This window comes from Vombatus ursinus, unplaced genomic scaffold (genome assembly GCF_900497805.2).
Source record: "Vombatus ursinus unplaced genomic scaffold, bare-nosed wombat genome assembly UNPS02014799.1, whole genome shotgun sequence".
NCBI classification, from domain to species: domain Eukaryota; kingdom Metazoa; phylum Chordata; class Mammalia; order Diprotodontia; family Vombatidae; genus Vombatus; species Vombatus ursinus.
Window position 1 is genome coordinate 30,669,932 of NW_020954577.1, and position 22,806 is coordinate 30,692,737.

The 22,806-nt window shown below is 42.7% G+C and overlaps 1 protein-coding gene across 1 annotated transcript in view; it reads left to right on the top strand.

Moving 5' to 3' along the window:
- The first annotated feature begins 8,006 nt into the window (after positions 1 to 8,006).
- Positions 8,007 to 22,806, top strand: part of PLCL2 (phospholipase C like 2) — a 323,803-nt gene continuing 309,003 nt past the window's right edge. The window contains exon 1 of the mRNA XM_027872451.1: positions 8,007 to 8,090. The gene's annotated coding sequence lies outside the window, so the exon portion shown is untranslated. The remainder of the gene's footprint in view (positions 8,091 to 22,806) is intronic.

The following is a 22,806-nucleotide window of genomic DNA, read 5'->3' on the forward strand; positions in this document are numbered from 1 at the left end:
CAGCTGTATGGATTGGAAAAGGGGACCCCAGGACAGAGGCTTGACAGTGATTGGGGTGGGAGACATGTATCTAGGCCAGGTGAGGCAGGAGACATATACCTTCCCCACTGGGGTACTGACGGGGTGGGAAAGTGATCTTGGAAGGGAGAAAGATTGCTTCTCCAGATATTGATGCCCTCACAAGCCCCATACTTGTTGTAACTTTAGTTAGAATATAAGCCCCTTAAGAACCAGACAATTTCATTTATATCTTTATCTTCTCACTGCCTAGAACAGTGCCTGACTCATAGTAGGTGCTTAATAAGTACTTGCTGTTGAATTGATTGGTTATCAGTAAGATTTGGTAGGAATCACTGGTTCCTAGCACCTTCCTTCTCTACAATGTATTAGGGCCTAGTTTTTTTGGGGGGGGGGATTTGGTCAGGTGATCGGAGTTAAGTGACTTGCCCAGGGTCACATAGCTAGTAAGTGTCAAGTGTCTGAGGCCATATTTGAACTCAGGTCCTCCTGACTCCAAAGCCAGAGCTCTATCCACTGTGTCATGTAGCTACCCCTAGGGTCTAGTTCTAACTCACTAGTTTCAACTCCTGAAGCTGTGGAAGGGAAATTAGAAATTTAGTATAACTCAATTTGTTTTCCTAAGGGCACTCAAACTTTGTTCCTTGTTTAATATTAAAGTAACAACAGATGACTTCCTCTAACAATAACCCCTGGCTAATTTTCAGTTGTCAAGAAATTGCCCAATGAGCAATGACTTCTGTTTCTCCTTATCTTAATTATTGACTTTTGCAAACTGCAACAGAGGAAAAGAATTTATGCTTCCCTTATATCTAGGTTTGAAGGTATATGATAAGATCCATTAAATTTCCTGTGAAGAGATACAAAATGGTGGCATCGTCTTTCAACAATGGCCTCCAATCATTTGCTTTTCCTGATTCCTCCATTACGATAAGACTCTCCCCTCTCCGCTCCCGCCCCCAATAATGAACATTCTGAGGTAGATCCAGGGCTCTAGATGAATAAGGAACTATATTGGAAAAACATGTATCTTTTTTTAATAAAGTAGCACAAAATCTAAACACACCTAATTACTAAACGTGCTAGTATATAGGCCTCTTTTATATTTATATCCACCACTGAAGTCTTGCTTCAAGCCCTCATTATGACTGGGGAGGAACACTGAGTATGTCAAGGCTATCAGAGTGGACCACAAATTATAACTGTTTCTACCAACCTGGAAAAACTGTAAGTATGGTTCCAGTAACCTCAATCAATTGATCAAAATATCTATTAAGTGTCTACTCTATGCCAGGCAGAGTGCTGGGTGCTGGGAATGCAGACACAAGAAATACAATAGTCTGGTTCTTGAGAAGTTTAGGGGTTACAACATGCATGTATGTATGTAAGTTGTGTAACAGAAATATATAAAAGACAGAGAACGTGAGGAACCATGCAGTTTTTAGGCCATCCATGAATTGTTCAACTGTTGGTTACTCTGTGAGTTCTTGTGCTGGTGGAAGAACTGAACCGGGTCTTTACTGGCATTTGCATTCTAAATGATTAAACCCCCATTACAATAATTAGCTCATTTAAACCAGAGGGCAATAGGATGACCTCTCGGGTGTAGGTGGTTCTCTGCTGCTTTAGGGAGTTTATAGTAAATAAAAAAGTTAGCACTATTATCACAATTGCTCTGAGCCCCCAGTCAGGAAAATTCCTAACATTCAGGCAGAAGTTGGGTTTTCTATATTTCTATCTATGTCTTGCTAATTCCATGCCTCTTTGTTGTTGAGGTAATATTCATATTCCTGAACATAAACAAATTTTAACTAAATGGAAAGATGATTCAGCAGTTATCTTTGAGGCAAATGCAAGATTGGACAGAATTAGTCTTATCCTATACACAAGGACAATTGGAAACATCACTTCCTGGGATGCTTGATCTTAAAAATGCACATGGTGATCATAGGGAAGGGGACCATCGTGAAAGCAGTTTAGCATATTCACCATTATCTGTTGTGAAGGAGGAAAGAGAGAATTCCATGATGAATATAAGCTCTTTGGAGGGAGCAACTGTTTCTTTTTTTGTTTCTTTTTTTTTGCTTTCTTTGTCTATCTAGCACTTAGCGCATAGAGAGCACTTAATAAAGGTTTGTGAGTGACTATTGATTTACCAACAAGTTTGACAAGATCCAGACAAAGTCAAGATGTGCTTTAGAATATACTTTAATAATGTATTTCATGACTTTAAGGTGAAGGCAGGCACTGGTGAGAATGATGAAAATATATTGGAAAATATAGTTCGGGATTAAAAAAATGGAAGAGGCCTTGCCTAAATGCCTACATATGAATACTTTCTTTAAGAAGAACATTGTGGGGCAGCTAGGTGGCGCAGTGGATAGAGCACTGGTCCTGAAGTCAGGAGGACCTGAGTTCAAATCTGGCCTCAGACCAAACACTTGACACATACTAGCTGTGTGACCCTGGGCAAGTCACTTAATCCCAATTGCCTGAAAAAAATTAAAAGAAGAACTTTGGAAGGCACTGAATAACAGAAGTACCAAATAGTATTATAAAAATAAAATTGATTATTTAATAGCTAGGTGGTATAGTAGATAGAGTCTGAGCCTGGAGTCAGAAAGACCTGAGTTTAAATAAGACCTTTATTAGTTGTGTGACCCTGACACTTAAACTCTGTCGGCCTCTGTTTCCCCAACTCTAAAATAAGAATAATAATAGCACTGATCTGCCAGGATTGTTGTGAGGATCAAATGAGATAATATTTGCAAAGTGCTTAATACAGCACCTAGCACATAGTAGGCACTTAATAAATGTCTATTCTCTTCCCCTCCTTAACAGACAGTAAATGGCTCATTACCAATATGGGAGTCATTTCCAAATCAGCAGTCTCTATGCAGTCAGATCCTTGACTGGTTAGCACAAAGGTAGAAATCAATATCAAATCAGAAGAAAAGTTAGAACTAGGAAGAAGATGCTTTGTGCCATTATAACAGTTTCAACCTCGCCAATTTTCACAGGCTTTTAACTCTGAAAAATGGGAAATAAGAACAAGTAAAAGCATTGATTCCTTACATTATCATTTCACGGAGAAGGTTAAACAGCGTAAAATGGTGTCAGTATCAGGGAAGTTAAAAGAGCCCAGAAAACGCCTCAGCTAGTGAACACTTGGTCCCCTTGGCAAGCAGAAAGATGGATTTAGAATACAAGCTTTTCTGCAAACAGTATGAAAAAGGAGAAAGAAGATCACAAGCAGCATCTCTTTACATACCAGTGAAAAGCTGTTCAAGGGAAAAAAAAAATCTACAAAAGACTTGACGTGTGTTCCAAATTGGCTGGATAATTCCAAGAACTAGCCGTGTATAATCAGCGTATTTATATGGTCTGTCATGTATCATATGATATATGATTCATCCATAGATGAAATTGGAAGTACAACAAATAGTAGCAAAATGGGAATGGTGCACCAGCGTTTCCATGATCTATTCTCACCCTTGACAACAGCTAAGCCACCACAGTAAGACTCTAGCACAGAGATGGGGAACCTGCAGGTCTGAGGCCACACGTGACCTGCTAGGTCCTTAAGTGCAGCCTTTTGACCCAATCCAAATGTTATAGAACGAAAAAATTGTTCTATAACATTCGGATTGGGTTAAAAGGGTGCACTTAAGGATCTAGAAGGCCGCTTGTGGCCTCCAAGCCGCAAGTTCCCCACCCCCACTCTAGCACTTCAGTATTCACTGTGTTTTGTGAGAGTGTAAATGTCACTCAAGAAGAAGAAAGAGTGGGATGGAGCATCTGAATGTGACCAAATACCTACAGAGTAAATCAGTGCTGGAAGCAACGCAATTATGAAAGTATCAAGGCTTCAGTTTTCAAAATAACTTAAAGAGAAGATTCCTAAAGTATTGAAAAGGTTGGCATTTTACTAACAAAAAGAACTGAGATTTCAGTAATTAATGTCCCCTATACCTATTTTATCATCACTGTAAAACCTTTACGAGAAAGGTCTAGACACCATGTTTCTAGAAATATAAGGAGGAGGTCACTTGAACACTGATAACCCTCATTGTCACATTTTTACAGGTACTGAGTGGCATGTGAAACATAGAATCCTACTGGAATTTCTTTTGATTACAAAAAAAATTTAATTTAATTGTTCAGTTGTGTCCAACTCTTCTTCTTGACAAAGATACTGGAGTGGTTTGCCATTTCCTTTTCATTTTACAGATGAGGAAACTGAGGAAAACAGGGTTAAGTGACTTGCCCAGGGTCCCACAGTTAAGTATCTGAGGCCAGATTAGAACTTGGGAAGATGAGTCTTCCCGACTCTAGGCCCAATGTTCTATCCACTTCACCATTTAGCTGCCATTTAATTTAGTAGAGAACAGCATAACCTTAAAGATGGTTCTCCAACAAGATGTACCTCATGCCTATGTTAAGTCGGTGAATATTTGTTAAGTACCCGCTATGTACCAGGCACTGGACTAAGATCGTATGAAACTCTTTGATAGATGGCATTAGAGCTAACTTGATTCCTTGACCCCCTCATCATCTACATCAGGGCTTCTAAACTTTTTTCCATTCTTGACCTCTTTTTGTGATTTGGCGGCCTTTGTTGACGTTGAGTGGCCTCAGGGCATGCGCAGTGCAAAGTGAACATGCTTTGTACTCAGAATCAAGGCTGTAGTGAAGTTGCCCAATGTAACCTTGGATTCATTATGCATTTGATTTTGAATTAATTTTTGGTAATTGCGCATTCAGAAACCTTTCACTGTTGCCAAATTTTTCACAACCCCATATGGGGTCACGACGCACAGTTTAAGAGACATTGTCTATATTAGTCACTCAATCAATAAGTATTTATTAAATGGCAGCTAAGTGACACAGTGGATAGAGTACTGGACCTGGAGTCAGGAAGACTCATCTTCCTGAGTTCAAATCTGGCCGCAGACACTTATTAGCTAGCTATGCGACTGTGGGCAAGTCACTTACCCCTGTTTGCCTCAGTTTCCTAATCTGTAAAATGAGATCGAGAAGGAAATGGCAAACCTCTCTGGTATCTTTGCCAAGAAAACCCCAAATGGGGTCACAAAGATTCAGACATGACTGAAATGACCGAACAACAACAACAACAACATGTCTTCCTTTGGTCAGGTACTTCAATAAGTGCAGGGGGTAAAAATAAATCAATCAGTGAGCATTTCACAGGTGCCTGCTAGGTACAATGCTGGATGCTAAGGATACAAACAAAAAATAAAAGAACTAATAATCTATTGGGCAAGACTACATGTGTGTCCATATACTTGTGAGTGTGGAACAAATATGAAATAAACATAAAATAGTTAAGAAGGAAATATAAATAAATATAAATAAAATAAATAAATAAACATAAGATAGGAAGGAAGGGCACTGGCAGTTGGGGAAATCAAGAAAGACATGATTTAGACGATTGTGCCTGAGCACAGTGTGTCTTGGAGGAAATTATCCGTGCTGTAGGTTGTGGTGAGAAAGGAGTGCATTCCAGGCACTGGAACCAGCCGATGCAAATGCATGGAGATGGGAAATGGAGCATCATTTGTGGGGTATAACAGAGAGAAGTCCACTTTGGCCGGATCTCAGAGTTCAGGAAGGAGAGTCATATCATGAGATTGGAAACGTAGGTTAGGGCCAAGTCATGGAGAGTTGCAAAAGCCAAAGAGATGAATTCATAAAATGTTCATCAGGATCAGGGAGGATGTCCGGCACATGTCCACATGGATTTGAGGGAGGCACGTTTGGCATTTAAATATTTGAAAGGCCGTTATGTGACAGAGGGATTCACCTTTTTCTGCTTTGCCTCAATGAGTGGAACAATGGAGAGGCCTGATGTGTAGAGAAACAATTGGAGTTACCCCAAAGTGGAGAAGGCAGGCTCTGGGAGAGCCTGGGAGTTTCACCCTCAGTGGAATTCTCTAAGTAAATGACGGATGGCCATTCGCTGAGTCTGTTGTATCCAGGGTTCTTTTTCAATACGAGTTGTGCCGGATGACCACGGAGGTCCTTACCGACTCTGAAATCCTGTGAGATAAAAAAGCGGCCCATGAAATGATATTGCACGTCACTTTGGGGTGCATGAGGCGACCAGCCCCACCTACTCCGTGCTTGGCCTTGATTTGGTTCACTCTTTCGCGCCTCTCTCAGGTCTCTTCCTGACTTCTTTTTCTCCTAGGATCAAGAAGTCCTCTCACTCGGGCAACTCTCGCCTTTTCTGCGGCTCTTTCCTCCGATGGTCAGCTTCTCCTGGAAATTCCATTTTAAGGAAGCGCCTGTGTCAGCCATGTTCATTCCTTCACTTCTCCCTGGGCTCTCCTCCTGAGTCTACTGACCTCTTTCTGCGCCACGCGGCTGCCTGAGCACCTTCTCCAACCCCAGCCCACCCCACCTCCTTCCAGCTTCCTGGTATTGTGTTGTCTTCCCCACTTAGTGTAAGCTCCTTGAGGGCAGGGACTGTCTTCTTCTGCTCATATTTATATCCCCAGTATTTAGCACAAGTGATCAGTCAATAAACACTTGTGGACTTGCCTCTCTTAGGAAAACCTGTGAGCTATTCTTTCATTGAGCTGAAACTTGTAAAGGTCTTCTAGTTTCCTTAATAGGAAGAATGCCAACACCAACCTGATGCTGATGCACGGTGCCTAGCCCATAGTAAGGACTCCATAAATACTTGTTGACTGATTGGCTAGACTCATTTTCTTTTGAGCACATCTCTCACATTTAGAATTCCAGTAGTTTAATGAGTGCTTGGAAATGACATCCTCTGCCTCATTTCCCACCACTCTGTGGCCATCACTACAGAAGCAGAGAGGCCATTAGGTGTTTTTCCTCATTGGATGGGTCACTGTGACTAAAGACTTAGTGGCCAGCCTCCTTGGCGATTGTGGCTACTAACACGTCAGCCTCCCCTCTTTCGGGCAGAGATTGTTCAGAATATAGACTTTACCATGGTGTTACATGAGTTCATGGCATTGACAAGCAACCTCCATCCCCCACAAAGAAGCCAGACTAAATGCATAACCACCCAGACATCAAAGAATTGCAGCCGTCTGATAGAAATTTAGTTGGAAATATCTGTCTCTTCAGCCCAATTTCAGCAGGCTGCTTTGTAATCAGCTTGCCTTTTACAAATGGTTGGGCACCAATAAATTTCTTCAATGGCATTTAATAAAGATAATGCCACTTTCATTTGCATTTTAAAACCGAAACTGCAGGATGAGAAGAGGGTGCAGTTTTTCAGAGTTCAAGCAGCCAGGCTTGTCAAGAGCTTCCAGATGAATCGTCAGAAATGTTCCCTTCCTGCAATGTGGACGTGGGTGCACTTTGTGCTTTGCTTTTCAAAGTTTAAAATCTTCGTTCTGAGCAATGCCATGTGCCCATAGCTATGGGATTCTTAGACAGTTAGGAAATAGTACATTGTATCTGTTGTATAGTTGTTCAGCAATTTAGAAGAGATGAAGGGAAAGGAGGGAGGGAAAGAGGACCTCTTAGACCCCTTCTAACTTTAGAGCTGTGAACCGATAAGAGTACACAGACTCTGTGCCTCAGTTTCCTCACCTGCAAATTAGCAAGTCTGATAAGGTACTTAAAATCAACAACCAAGTAACCCATTTATAGGCATAAAGTTGAGACGACTGCTACCATCAGAGCCAAGAACTGGCGGAAAAGTCATCAGGGTGAGGAAGATTAGCTCCTGATTTATCCCTAAGGTTCTCTGCCTTTGCACTTTTGCCCCATTCCTGAATGGTGTAGAAAAATGGCATTGAGCCAGCCACTGCCGGATGGCGACCTCAACTCTACATACCTTGGGTCTGTGCCTGGAGATTGCACGAGGGACTGACTCTGCCTTCAGACACTGCACAGACATGCAGCCCTCTCCTTGGGGCTCGGACTGAGGCTGATCTGGGGTCCCTTTCTGGAGCTGCTGACAGGCCGGTGAAGAGCCAGAGCTCCTTGGGGTTTCTCCCCGGAAGGCTGTCCACCTGGAATAGCCAAGAAGGCCAGGACAAGCAGACCTGGACTGAGGAACCTGCGAGGTAGGATCATCGAGGAGGCCCTGTGTGTGAGGGGCTGCTGATGTCCCCTCCTTTCCTTCTGGATGACTGACCGGGTACCTGCCTCTTTGAGCTGGGCAGCAGGCATGGGTGGGATGTGCGGCTAATGGGGTGGCATAGTTCTTGTTGTTTGACTTAGGGCCCATCTGGAAAATATGAATGGAGATTTTGAATTCAGTCTCAGACTGCACAGACTTTATCCTTTTTTCCCCCTATTTGCTTTCTCTTAAATCCAGTAGCAGACCCATATCTGTGCTCATTCCTTCATTTAACAAACATTCAGGAGCACGAAAGACACATTGCAAAAAGAATGGAATAGAGACCAGACCTGGGATTTCATGGGTGTAGGGAGCTTCCAGCTGAAAAAACTCACTCTAATACAGGCCAGCCTCTGTTCTCCATGTTGGGTCCAGCTCTGAGAAATGACTCCCTGGATCACTCAGCCAGGGGATATCTGAGGTGGACGCAAACCCAGATCTTGCGGCACCCTATGCACCACACCACATTGTCTCACAGTAATAATAGCTGGCATTTATTTAGTGCTTGAGGGTTTCCAAAGCGCTTTATGTATGTTATTTCATCTGATCCTTACAGCAGCCGTGTGAGCTAAGGTCACACAGCTAGTGAATGTCTGAGCTGGGATATGAACGTAGGCCTTCCTATCTCAAGTCCAGAGAGGTTTCTATACATATGTATATATATATATATATATATGCATATACACACATAGATATCTGTATATGTATTGCATAGTAGAAGTATATATATATATAAACTATGTGATATATAGTATGCATATAGTTTATATGTGTGTATATATCTATATATGTGTATATATGTATATAGTATAGCATACACACACACATATATGCACATACACACATATGGGACAGCTTAGTGGAATAGTGGATAGAGCACTGGACTTGGAATTAAGAAGACACATATTTATGAGTTCAAATCTGGCCTCAGACACTTACTAGCTGTGTGACCCTGGGCAAGTCACTTCACCCTGTTTGCCTTAGTTTTCTCACTTGTAAAATGAGCTGGAGAAGGAAATGGCAAACCACTCTAGTATCTTTGCCAAGCAAACTCCAAATGGGGTCACAAAGAGACAGACACAACTGAAACAACTCAACAAAATACACACATACATAACTGTATGTTAGCCAACTAACTATATACACTCAATATTCATATAGTTATATATAACTGCATATGTACAATACATGTATATGTGTACATATGTATATGTATGCGTATATATGGTGTTTTTTAAAAAAATAAAGTATTTAAGTGGTTCAGGCTGAAATCAGAATGCAGAGGGCTGAGCAGAAAGTGAGTAGGGAAAAAACAGAGTTTTCTGTTATAGACAAATTTTTTTAAAAATTTAACAACAAAAAGAAGGAAAAAGCATTTGACCAGATGGGGAACAAAGGTCAAGGAGAACATTTTTAGGATTGGAGAGACCTGAGCCTGCTTGCAGTACGTAGAAAGGGAAGAATCAAAGATGTCTAATTAAAGTAGGGATGACTCATAAAGCAAGATCCCAAAGAAGGCAGAAGGAAAGGGACCAAGGTGCAGGCAGAGAGATCAGCTTTGGTGAGAAGCCTGAGGTTAGTCTCAGTAAGGATTCCATGGTCACAAGCAAGGAAGGAAGAGTGGGTGATGATACTGAAGAGCTTTAAGGAGGAGAGAGCTGGAGGGAGCAGGCATCAGATGACCTCAATCTTCTCAATCAAGTCAGAGCCTACATCATTTGTATTTGCACCCCCAGCCTCTAAAGGCCCAGTGCCTGACCCATGGTAGGCACTTAAGACATCCTTATTGATTATTGATTGATCGGCTGTGAGTGCATGGTCTAGTCCTATTCTCCTAGTCCATTTTCCCCATCCAGGCTTCACTTGTCATAGCCTTGACTCATGGCCTACCACTTAATTGTTTCTCTAGTATCAGGGGTGGGGAATCTGTGGCCTCAAGGCCACATGCAGCCTTCTGGGTCCCGAAGTGTGGCCCTTTGACTGAATCCAAACTTCACAGAACAAACCCTTTTATTAAGGGAACCAGGTTCCCAACCTGCGTGGCCTATCCTGTTAAGTGTCATTGGAGAAAGTCATGGAAATGAATGGATTTAACCTATTCTATTCTCGGCACATGGTGTTAATTATGTCCTTGCTGCTGCTAGACAATTCTCTTCAACCTTATCTTATTCTCCAATGATTTTCTTCTTCTTGACTTTAGAGACTTGACTTCTCTCCTCAAGAGAACTGGTGGAAGAACAATACTGTTCACAGAAAGTCTGGTAATACACCCAAAGAAACCAGGTCACCCAAAGAGTGTTCAAAGTGAGACAAGAAGGAAGGCAAAAAGATGGGGAAAAAAAATGGAAAAGATCTGTCAAGCTTTTCATACTTTGTCAATCAATAATCATTTATTAAGTGATTACTATGTACCATGCCTTGTGCTAAGCACCAGGGATACAAAGAAAGATGAAAATACAATCCTTGCTCTCAAGGAGCTCACATCAAAATCGTGGAGGGGTACGGTTAGGATGGACATCCAACTGTGCATACAAGATGTATGTAGGGTAATAATCACAGAAGGAAGGCATTAGCAGTGGGCAGACAAAGAAAGGCATCTTGAAGAAAGTAGGATTTGAGCATTGTCTTGAAGGAGGCCAGGGAAGCCTGGATATGGGGATGAGGGAAGTTAGAGGATCTGGGTTCAAATCTTGCCTCTGATACATATTACCTATGTGACCTTGGGCAAGTCCCAGTCTCTCTCTTCAGGGCTCAGTTTCCTCATCTGTAAAGTGAGATGATTGGATTAGATAACCTTTGAGGTCCTTTCCAGCTCTAAATCTAAATCTAAGTCAAGGCAGTTACTGTCTTGAGGTCCAGTTTCCAACTTGAACTCCCAGCCTTTGATTGGAATCAGGGGTATGTTGGGGTCAGAGAGAGATCCATCTGGATGAACCAGTTGCTCTCTTGCTATTTTGTTGGGATTAACCATTTGAGAGGAGGAATTTTAATAGGACTTGGGTGTGTGTGTGTGATTTTAGAGCATGAAGATCTTGTAGGAACCTCAATGGAATGCCCCAGTAGGGAGTGGGAGAGACCTTCTGTCAAACTTTACCAAGTTATCTAGGGCCCTGATGGCCCAAAGTCCTAGCACTACTCAAAGATGCTCAAAGACACATGTCTTAATAAATGGAATCTTCTTCTTAACAATCCACTAAATTTTTCGCTGTTAGTACTGTTAGCATTTATATCTTGGAAATGAGCCACAAATCAGGGCTTGATTTGTGATTTTAATTGTCTAGACTTAAGAAAATGATAGAGAAAATGTTGATAGTGTAGATTAAACTTAAAAGTGTGTTGTTGGAGTGGGCGGGGGAGGTGGTTAAACATTTACCAGTATTTACCATGATTAGAATGGGGGACCTTAGGGATCAATTCCTCCAATATTTTCATTTTATACATAAGGAAAGTGAAGTCCAGAGAAGTGATTGAGTAAAATCACACAGGTAGTAGCCAAACCAGCATTAGAATTCAGGAAATATGAATTTCATACTCTGGCTTGCAGGAAAATCATTTCCCTAGAGCATCCTTAGGGGAAGGGCAAAGAATTTGGACTTCTCTCTGTGTCTTGTTATTCTCCTTTCACCCCTTTCTCTTGCTTCCTGCCTGGCATCCACAGTGCTCTCCTCTCTGTCACTCTCTTTCTGTGTCTCTCTGTCTCTGTCTCTCTGTCTCTGTCTCTCTCTCTCTCTGTGTTTCTCTCTCTTTTTCCTTTCTGTGTTTCTCTCTCTGTGCTTCTCTCTCTTTCTCTCTCTGTGTTACTCTCTGTCTCTCTCTCCGTGTTTCTCTTTCTCCCTTTCCATGTTTCTCTTTCTCTCTCTCTTTCTGTCTCTGTCTCTCTGTTTCTCTCCAGTTAATGCTCTTATCCTTACATGCTAATTCTATTCCATGGCCTGCAAAAAGTTCACACTTTAACCCAAGCACACTCATGTTGATCAGTTGATCCTATGTGCCGGGGCTATGTAACATATGCATTTCTGAATAGATGTATAGTTCATATTTTCAAAGTTCACATTTAGAAACCTATCTATAAATATGCAATTATGTGCTGATAAGCTTATGCTTTTAAATGTGAACTTATAAAATGTAAATGACTCCTACATCTCTAGTGATTTCTCTATTTCACTGCCTATTATTATATCTTTGTATCCACACCTGTATTTAGATCTAAGTGTAGTTCAGAAGTTGCTGAATGAAGAGATTAGCAATGGAAAGACCCAGAGGATGTGGGACTAGAGATGGTTCCGCATGATGGAAGTGTCTACAGAGACAGAGCGACAAAATGCACTTAGAACTTGGGACTGAAATAGAAACCTTTGGGGGTATATTCAGAGGTCAAAGGGACCTGGGAAGATATTGAGTCCAACTCTATCATTTTGGGGATTTCAGATGGGGAAACTGAGACCCAGAGAAGTTTATGTGACTTGGCCAGAGTCACAATCAGTATGTGGCAGAAAACAAGACTTGACCCTAACTCTGAAGCCTATCCAGTATACCATAGTCGCCACTCCTACGTGTACCCAGCACACAGTAGGCACTTAATAAATGCTTGCTGATTGATTTCTTGATCTCATAATAGAGTAATGCAACATTTATTAAGTGCCTGTGATAATAGCTATCATTCACTCATCACTTTAAGTTTTACAAAGCGTTCTTAGACATATTTGACCCTGACAGTAGCACTGTAAGGTAGGTGCTGTTAGTGTTACATTTTACAGAGGAGGGTTGACTTGCTCAGTGTTAGTTAGCTAGTTAGTGTCTGATTTAAACCCAGGTCTTCTGGACTCTGCTATGGCATGCTGCCAACTATGTGAAGAGTGTACTGCTAGGTGTGTGAGATGGGGCCATGCCCTCAAGGAATCAACAGCCTAGTAGAGGGGAAAAAGAAGAGGAAGAGAAAGAAAGAAGAGGGAAGGAAAGAAAGAGAAGAGAGCGAGAGAGGAAAGACTGTTCATTTCAGTATGAGCAGCACCACAGGACTTAAATCCTTCAGAATCTAAGGACAGATGCTATTTTAAAAATTGGGAGATATTTGGAGGTTCATTCATTTTATAGCTGGGAAGGACTTTAGAGGTCATCTAGCCTTAACACTCTACTCTACTCCCTCTTTTACAGATGAGGAAAATGAAACTAAGCACGGAAACATGCATTGGCTTGGCCAAGGCCACACAGGGAATAAATTACTGAGTCAAGATTTAAGCCACCTTTCCCTAACTCCAAATATGGTGCTCTTCCTATGGTACACAGTCCCTTCTTGAGAGAAAGCTTGCTACCTGGAAATCCAATTCAATTTGACAGACATTCATTTGTTCAACCACTGACTTTCCGCCGCGCATTTTTCAAACACATGAAGGGAAAGTACTTTTAGCTGGAGGAATAAGGAAAGAGTTGGCCTCTGAGAAATGCCTTAGAGAAGAGGAGGATTTAGACAGGCAGAGATGAAAAGGGCATGTTTTCTTGGCATGGAAGAAAGACTGCAAGAAATGGGTTCTGGGAACAGCTCTGGCAAAGAATGCAGAGGACATATAGGGAATTAATGAGAAACAAGCTAGGAAAGGTGGATTTGACTCAGACTGGGAGACCTTTAAATACCAGCCTAGGGAGTTTGGATTTTATCTTAGAGGCACCAGGAAGCTACTGAAGGTTTTTGAGGAGGAGAGTGACATGGTCAGAGCTGTGCCTTAGGAAGGTTATTTTGACAGTTGAATGATGGATTAGGGAGAAAGAATGAAAGCAGGAAGACCAATTAGAAGGCTCTCTCATATCCCAGGAGGCAGAACTGACAAAACTTAGTTACTGGGTAGAGATGAAGGATGGGTGAGAGTGACTATAGGGATGGTTAGGATAATAACAATAACAACAACAATAATAATAACTAGTGTTTATATCATACCTATTTCATACCAGGCACCATACTAAGTGTTTTACAAATATTATCTCATTTGCTCCTCACAACAATCCAGAGAGGAAGGCGCTATTATTATCCCCATTATAGTTGAAGAAATGAAGACAAACAGGGTTAAGTGACTTGTCCAGGGTCACACAACTAGTAAGTGTTTCAGGGCAGATTTTAACTCAGGTCTCCCTGACTCCAGGCCTGGCACTCTATCTAATTCGACACCTAGGTGCCTCACAGTCAACAGAAATGAGAATGAGAGGGAAGTTTAGGGGGCATATTGATGAATTTGCTTTTGGACATGTGAAGTTGGCAGTCCCCATTGGTTGGGATGCCCAGGAGGCACAATTAGAGATACAGGTCTGAAGCTCAGGGCAGAGATCAAAGACTATGGAGGACCCACAAACCTAAGTGAGAGATCCTCAAATGGACCCGAACATATATGTCATCCTGTGAAGGAGGAAAAACAGCTTAGACTCTGGAACACAAATTTGCCTACACTCTCCTAACCAGGTATTTTTAAAGATCTGGATTACATAATTCTTGGTCAGACCACAGCTAGAATATTATGTTCACTCCTGGGCACCACATTTTAGGAAGTGCATTGATCCGTTGGCGAGAAGCCAAAGGATGGAAAGAAAGATGATAAAGGTCATGGAGTTTCTGCTCCATGAGAATCAGCTGAAGGAACTGGAAATGTGTAGCCTGGAGAAGAGAAAACTTACTGGAAATAGGAGAACTGTCTTCTAGTCTTTAAAGAGCTGGCACATGAGGGAGGTTTGAGGCTGTTTTGATTAGCCCCGGGAGGCAGAACTGAGAGCAAAGAGTGGGCATTACAGAGAGGCAGATTTGGGCTTTAGGTAAGGAAAACCCTCTCCTCTTCCTTATCAACCACCTTACCCCTCTTCTCTTCTGGGTCTGCTCTACCTAGAGGGTAGGGACTGTCTCCTTTGCCTGTATTTGTATTCCTAGTGCTTAGCATAGTGCCTGGCACTTAGTAAGTGCTTAATAAATGCTTTATGCATCTATCTCTCCCTCCCTCTTACCAATATATCCATCTATGCATCCAAGTATGTATATATATGTGTGTGTGTGTGCATGTCTGTCCATCTGTCCATCCATCTATATATCTACCTAATAACTTTCAGTCATGTCCAACTCTTTGTGACCCCATTTGGGATTTTCTTGGCACAATACTGGAGTGGTATTATTTTTACAGATGAGGAAATGAAGCAAACAGGGTGAAGTGACTTGCCCAGGGTCACACAGCTAGTACATGTCTGAGGCCAGATTTGAACTCAGGAAGATGAGTCTTCTTGATTCCAAGCCCAGCGCTCTGTGCACTATGGCGCCACCTAGCTGTCCATGCCTAATAACTAGAGCTATCTAACAGAGGAATGGGCTCTTCAGAAGGAGGTAGGTTTCTTCTCCTTGGAGGTCTTCAAGAAAATGCTCGATGACCTTTTGCCAGATACAATAGAGAGGAAATAATTGTTCAGCTGGAGGTTGGATTGGATGGCCCTTGAGACTTCTTCCAACTCTGAAGTCCAGTGGATCTGTGCCTGATTGTCTCCCTTGTTTATGCAGAAATCTCCTCAGGTCACAGGTCAGTGTCTTTGGAAATCTAACAAAGGATTGCTTGAATGAAGAAAGAGAAAGAAATGGCTGGGCAGAAGAGTTTGTCATTCTGGGGTGGTGGGGGAGACACTGGAGAAGTCTGTTCTGGGTCCTTTCCCTCTCTGGTCCTTGGGAAAGCTCAGTTAAGTCTTCCAGATTCTAGATGACTCGCTCTGCTAAACACATCCACAAATGCATGAGTCTGAAGCCGGGGTTCTTCACCAAGGGCTGATAACTGTATTTCGATGTATTTAGTTTCCTCTGCCGTCCTCTGCATTTTATTTTATGCCTTGAAATACGTTATTCAGAGAAGGGGGTCTTAGACTTCACCGGGCAGCCAAAGGGGTCCATGATACCAAAGATACCCACATCTTTGTCAAGAGCTCGAGCTCTTGATGTGATGCCCCTATCACCCAGTGCAGGTCTCAGGTGTGGGCTAAGTGAGGTGGGGCCGAAGGTCTGCCGCTTTCCTCTGTCCTGTAACACTTTCAAGCAGGAATTAGCCTCAGACTTTGTAGCCCTGAAGCCACCACGCCTTCTGGCATGGGAGATGGGCTAGGTTCCTCCTAGGGAAGTTGGCATCACTTCCAGCCTCTTCAACCAGGTGAATTACTGGTGTAGCTTGATTAAGATCAGAGGACTAGAGCTTTGGAGCTAGAAAGGACCTCAGGCAATCTAGTCACAACCTTCCCTCCTCCCCACCTCCCTGCATTTTACAGATGAGGAAACTGAGACCCAGGGAAATGAAGCGGCTTGTATAAGGCAACAGGTAAGCGTCAGAAACAGGATTTGAACCCTGGTCGGGGTTTATGCTCTTTTCATACTATCGATCCTATATTCTCCCATACTTTCCATACTATTCTATGCCAGTCAGTTTCATTGCTCTTACTGGCTTGTGACAGTGGAGCTATTCATTGACTTTAAATTAGAAGAGACGAAAGGGACTTGGGGGGACTCCTCCAAGGGTCATAGGATCATTGATGAGAGTCTAGAGGAACCTTAGAGGTCATCTGGGTCAGGCTAAAAATCTGCCAGCTATTTGGGGGGGCGGGGATAAAGGCCAATGGTAAAGACCCCTGATGGCTGAGCTTTCTCTTTCTTGTTTGCTTCTATCCCTTGTAAATGCATGAAAACTCTTCTAATTTAACTGGTAAACACCAGTCCCCATGAGACTCTCTCATCGTGGTTTCCATGATCGTTATTTTCTTTCTCTTATTCAGTTTTGTACAGGTTGGATGGCTTCAGTCAAAGGCAAGTAACTACGGGCCCAAATTGAATTGCTCTGAATTTCATGCCCCTCTCTTTTTCCCAGAGACCACATCATATAGAAATTACAATTAGGTCCGAATACACCAGGAAAAAAATATTGATTAAGGAGGAATAAACTGGAAACAGATTTCATTTTGAAGAGATTTGCATCTTTAAATAGTAATCTGGGCTTTAAAGCATCCATATAGGAATGAAAGGCAACTCCAAATCTCAAGGTCAGGAACCATTTGTGATTTCAGAAAGGCAGCGGGTGTTGTTAGAACATCTGATCTTTATGTAGTTCTTTACAGTTTATAAGGTAAATTCCTCATAAAAATCTTGTGAAGCAGGGGATGGAAGGACCTATTTTGTAGATGAATAAACTGAGATTCAGAGGGTTAAGAGGTTTATCCAGGATTACACAGCTAACAAGTAATGAATGAATGTGTCTCAGAGGCATTTTCTCTGGCTATCTCCCATCCCTGGAATTCTTTCCCTCTCTGCTCCAACCTCCTGCCTTCTCTTGGCTTCCTTCAAGACCCAACTAAAACCTCACCTTCTACAAGAGGCCTTTCCTGATTCCTCTTTAATGATAGTGTATCTTCCGTTAATTATCTCCAATTTATTTTATCTATATCTTGTTTGTGGGCAGGTAAGTGGTGCTGTGCATAGAGCCCTGGTTCTAGAGTCAGGAAGACCTGAGTTCAAATCTATCCTCAGACACTTGGTAGTTGTGTGATCCTGGCAAGTCACTTAACCCTGTTTGCCTCAGTTTCCTCATCTGCAAAATGAGCTGGAGAAGGAAATGGCAAACCACTCCAGTATCTTTGCCAAGGAAACCCCAAATGGGGTCATGAAGAGTCAGACACAACTGAAAACAACCTTGTAACAAAAACAATTTTTGTTTATACATAGTTGTTTTCATGTTATCTCCCGCGTTACACTGCCTTACATTACAGCTGCCTTATATCTCTAGTGCTTAGCTTAGTGCCAGGCACTTAGGTACTTAATAAACACTTCAATCAATAAACTGGAGTAAAGAAGCATTTATTAAGTGCCTACTCTGCACTGGGCACTGAGTTAAGTACTGGGAATACAAATTTGAAAAGTGACCCAGTTCTTGCCCCCAAGGAGCTTTTATTCAAAAGAGGGCACATAGGACAGATAGGGACACAGGAGGGATAGTGCCTACAGGGGGATGTGGTCCAGGAAAGGGAGTTTTGGCCTAGGGCTTCTTAGCTGGGCAGTGAGTTGATCCACGGGGCAGTTCATTGAAACACTCTTTCCAAACATAATGGTACTGTTGATTTCCTTATTGTATGCAGGGCAAGAGGTGGAAAGGGAAGAGGAAGGTGAGGGACCTCAAGGTCTGTGGCAAGACGGCCTGGGAGTAGGGGGATGGCTGGACCGGGCGGGGCTGCTGTAGCCACTTGGATGAGGCTGCCCTACCCCAAGGCGGGAGTTCAAGGGGAGTTAATTATGGCTCTGGGAGCCTGGGAGCCTGAGAGCCCGGGGGAGAGATGACGACCAGTCCAGTACTTTTTCTGATGTTATGTTTCCTCTAATCAAGGCCTTCCTGATATGAAGAATTCATATTCAAATTGATCAGTGATTCATGCAACATTCATTCAACAGGAATTGACTTCCTTGAGGGCAGAGATGGTTTTGCGTGTGTATATGTATGTATATATACATATATTTGTTGTTTGTTTTTCAGTCATTTCAGTCGTGTCAGGCTCTTCCTGACCCCATTTGAGGTTTTCTTGGCAAAGATACTGGAGTGGTTTGTTGTTTCCTTCTCCAGCTCATTTGACAGATAAGGAAACTGAGGCAAATAGGGTGAAGTTTCTCGCGCAGAGTTACACAGGTGCTAAGTGTCTGAGGATGGATTTGAACTCACAAAGAGGAGTGCTTTATCTACTGAGGCACCTAGCTGCCCCATACATATGTATGTGTACATATATATGTGTGTGTATGCACAGACATATATACACATAGACACATATAAAATATTGTACTCTCTCTGTATATGCAGGCTTATTATATGCTGGGCATTATGCTAGATATTCAGCATTTAAAGACAAAAAAGAGACCCTCCCTGCTCTCTGGAAGCTTACATTTCACTTGGGTAAAACTAGAGTTACCCAGATAAAACCCAGAGAGGGTCTCCCCTTTGTCTATGCAGATCACAGCCCAGTCTCACTTACCCATACTGTGTAACTGTCTATGTGCTCCCATGAGAAGAAACATTTTTACTTTGCAACCTGTGAAACAAAGTAAAAGAATTATTTCACCCATTTTACAGATAAGGGACCTGAGGTTCAGAGAAATAAAGTGACTTGCCTAAAGTCACATGGCTACTAAGTATTAGAGTCAGAACTTGAACCCAGCTTTTTGGACTCTAGTTTCAGGCCTCTTTGCCCTACGTAAAGAAGAAGGTCTTGTCAAAGTTTTGGAAGATTGGTTGGACGTTCTCCGAAAATTTTTCCAGTAATTGGAGAGAAAAAAATGTGCAATCTGCATTCAGCAGGGATAAGGGTCTGGCAGCTGTTTGGAAAGTTTGGAATGGATGAACTTTGGCTGAGCTCCTTCCTGACTGCTCCTAGCTTTATTTGTTCATTTTATCTGTTCGTTTTATCCATCCGACTCCATTTCCAGTTACTGGCTCTGCTGTGAACTGGTCTGTGGGGCCTGAAAAAAAAGGGAGGAAAGAAGATGGCTAAGACAACAGAGGCTTGTTTCCTTGTTAACATGCAGGTTGGATTTCCTGCTAGGATCCCTTGTTAAAGGAGCCTTGAAGCAGCCCCAGGAAAAACAACTTTTTGAATTGTCTCTGCTCAAAGGAAAATGAGCCCCATCCATTTAGCTCATGAAGTCTCTGCAGAGCCCTCAGGAGTGACTGATTCCTTTGCTCTGGTATCTCTCATCCCCACCCTTCCCTCCTTGTTGTGGTCGCCAGGGGGGAGGAGGAGAATCTTAGGATCTCAGCTTTAAGCTCAGAGTGACCCTAGGGGTCATCTAGGGCAACCCCCTTAATTTATAACTGAGGACTCCAAAACTCAAAGCGATGAAGCAGGTACTGGATTGGAACCAGTGTTGGAGCAGACCAGGCCAGCAACTCAGGTCCTCTGACTCTAAATTCAGAGCTTTCTACTGAAGTGGGCTGCCGCCACTAATACTTGTGTGCCCTTGGGCAAAGCCTAAGGGTCTTTCCTCCCTTCCCTCTCAGTCTTCTCATCTGCCAAAAAGAGTGACTTTGACTAGAAGATCTTCTATGATCATAGAGAATTTCCTCCAGTTCTAAATGTATAATCCCATGACCTGCTTTTTACCTACATGGGACTTGGGACTGGCGAAACTGGAAGTTTGATTTGCCGGTGTGCCGTCTTAGGGCCACTGGACCTGGAGTCAGAAATACCTGAATTCAAATTCAGCCGCAATTACTTACTAGCTGTGTGACCCTGGGCAAGTCACTTCACCCTGTTTGCCTCAATTTCTTCATCTGTAAAGTGAGCTGGAGAAGGAAATGGTAAACCACTCCAGTATCTCTGCCAAGAAAACCCCAAATGACCCACAAAGAGTCCAGCATGACTGAAATGAATGAAGATCAAGTGGAGCATAGAGCTCAGGTATTAACCTCCTACAGGAGGCTTTCCTGCCTCCCTGGTTGTTAGGGCCCCCCACCAAATTACCTTGTACACGGTTGAATAGCCCAGTAGAGTGGGTGGTGTCTATGTTATGTGTACTTATGTGTACATTGTTGTATAGCCACAAGAGAGTGTAAGCTCCTTGAGGACAACACCTTTTTTTCTTTTTTGGTCTTTGTAGCACCATCACCTGGCATGGAGCCTGGCTCTTTCATTAAATGCTTGTTGAATTGAAGCTGTTCCTCCCATCTATAAAACCAAGAGGTTTTCCTGCAGGCAGGAAGGCTGCAGACAGAGAACAAGCCTGTAATTTGTTTTGAGGAAATCAGATTTTCTCTATTTTAGACACTGGGTTAAGCGAAGACCTCAGTGGGCACTTACAAAGCCTTCGAGGAAAAGCATTCGGGAGTCAATGTTATTACAACAGTTTCGATGTCATTTTAGATCTGATAAGCAGAACCATCTCCAGCACCAGTTCGAAAGGTGCTCAAGGCAGGAGCTGTTTGGAAGGCGACAGATAGGACTGTGCTCTGCCAGCAAATGAAACCAAACTGACTCAAGGAAGCCTGTCAGGTAGGAGAGCAAGGAAGGATGGACCAGCATGGTGCCTAGCTTTTAAGGCTAACTGGAGAAGCTGATGAATATGGGGGCAGTTTGTTTCTATCAGTGCTCCTTGATGGTCCTGCCAGGCATTTGTTGGGCTCAAGCATTTGAGAATGCCTTCATTGCCTCAGGAAACACCAAAGCACCCAGAGATTCTCAATCGCGGAACTCAGGTGCTGACTGCTCTCTTCCCTGTGGCCAGGAACAAACCATTCCAAAGGAGCTCTTTTTAGAACTAGGAGGCAAGTATGGGATTAGGAGGAAAGAAAAAGAAAACTTTTCACTTATAATGTATGTAAAGTACTTTGCAGACCTTAAAGCCCCATAAATATTCCAGTTATTATTATTATAGTGACTATTATTAAAAATGAATTGTTGAACCAAGTTGAATGTCGTGCTATTATAATGACTGACCTTGACGTTGCAGAAGAGATGAAAAGTTAAACCTTTAATCAGTTGGTCAGTCAACTAACATTAATTAAGCTCTCACTATGTACCAGCTAAGGGTTGACGATAGAAAAGACAAAAAACAGACTCCACTCTCAAAGGAGCTCACAGTCAAATGGGGGAGGAAACATGCAAACAACTATGCACAATCTTAGTTTCCTTGAAATTTTCTCAAGTCTCCTTGAAAATATATACAAGACAAATTGGAGATATTTCAGAGGAAAGATGCTAATTTTAAGGGAAAGGGGAGATTTTAGCTGAGCCTTGAAGGAAACCAGGAGGTAGGGATGAGGAAGAAGAGCATTGTAGCCATGGGGGACATAGAGGAAAAACACTCAAAGTCAATGGAGCATGTGGTCAATTAAACAGCAAGCTTTTATTAAGTACCTACTATGTGTCAGGCACTGTGCTGGGCACTGGGCATTTAAGGACAAAGGATGAAACAATCCTTCCTCTCAAGGAGATATTGGGAACTGTGTCTATAGAGATAGGGTCAAAGGGACCTTGAAAGTCTAGTCTACCTCCTCATCCCCGACTCCACCATTTTATAGATAAGGAAATTGAGACCACCAGGAAGGGAAGTGTCTTGCCCAAGGTAACACAGGGAGTCAGTGGTCAAAGTTACACTTGTGTCCTTGACTCCAGTACCAATGGAGGATGTGGAATGCTGTAAGCCAAGAAGGCCCCAGGTTTTGCTTGATTGTTTTCTTGGTTACAGGGAGCCTTGCCTTGTTAGGTCTGGCGTCAGATTTTCCCATGTCACCTGGGTTTGTGAGTTGCATTCTTTTCATGTTACTTGGGACATCTACAGGTCTTTAACTAGGCAGGAGCTCACTAGGCCCCAGATCTGTCACCTTCTCTTGGCAGGTTGCAAGAGAGGTGATTCTGGAGAGGACAGAATCAGCCCGGCCAAGCACGGCCTCATGGAGTGCCGCAAGCCAACAGCTGCTGGTTGTACTCCCACAAGACCCCAGGTCCGGCTGTTGGTGGTGAAATGGATCCTCAGCTGTTGGGGGGCAGAAGTGAATGCGGGGAAGGCGATCTGGCTGCCCAGACAGGTCTATTTTTTAACCTTTAAAAATAGGCATGTGTGATACCAGGAGACATTTTATTAAATATTGATATTTATGTCACGTTTGAAAGTTTTCAAAGCACTTTCCATA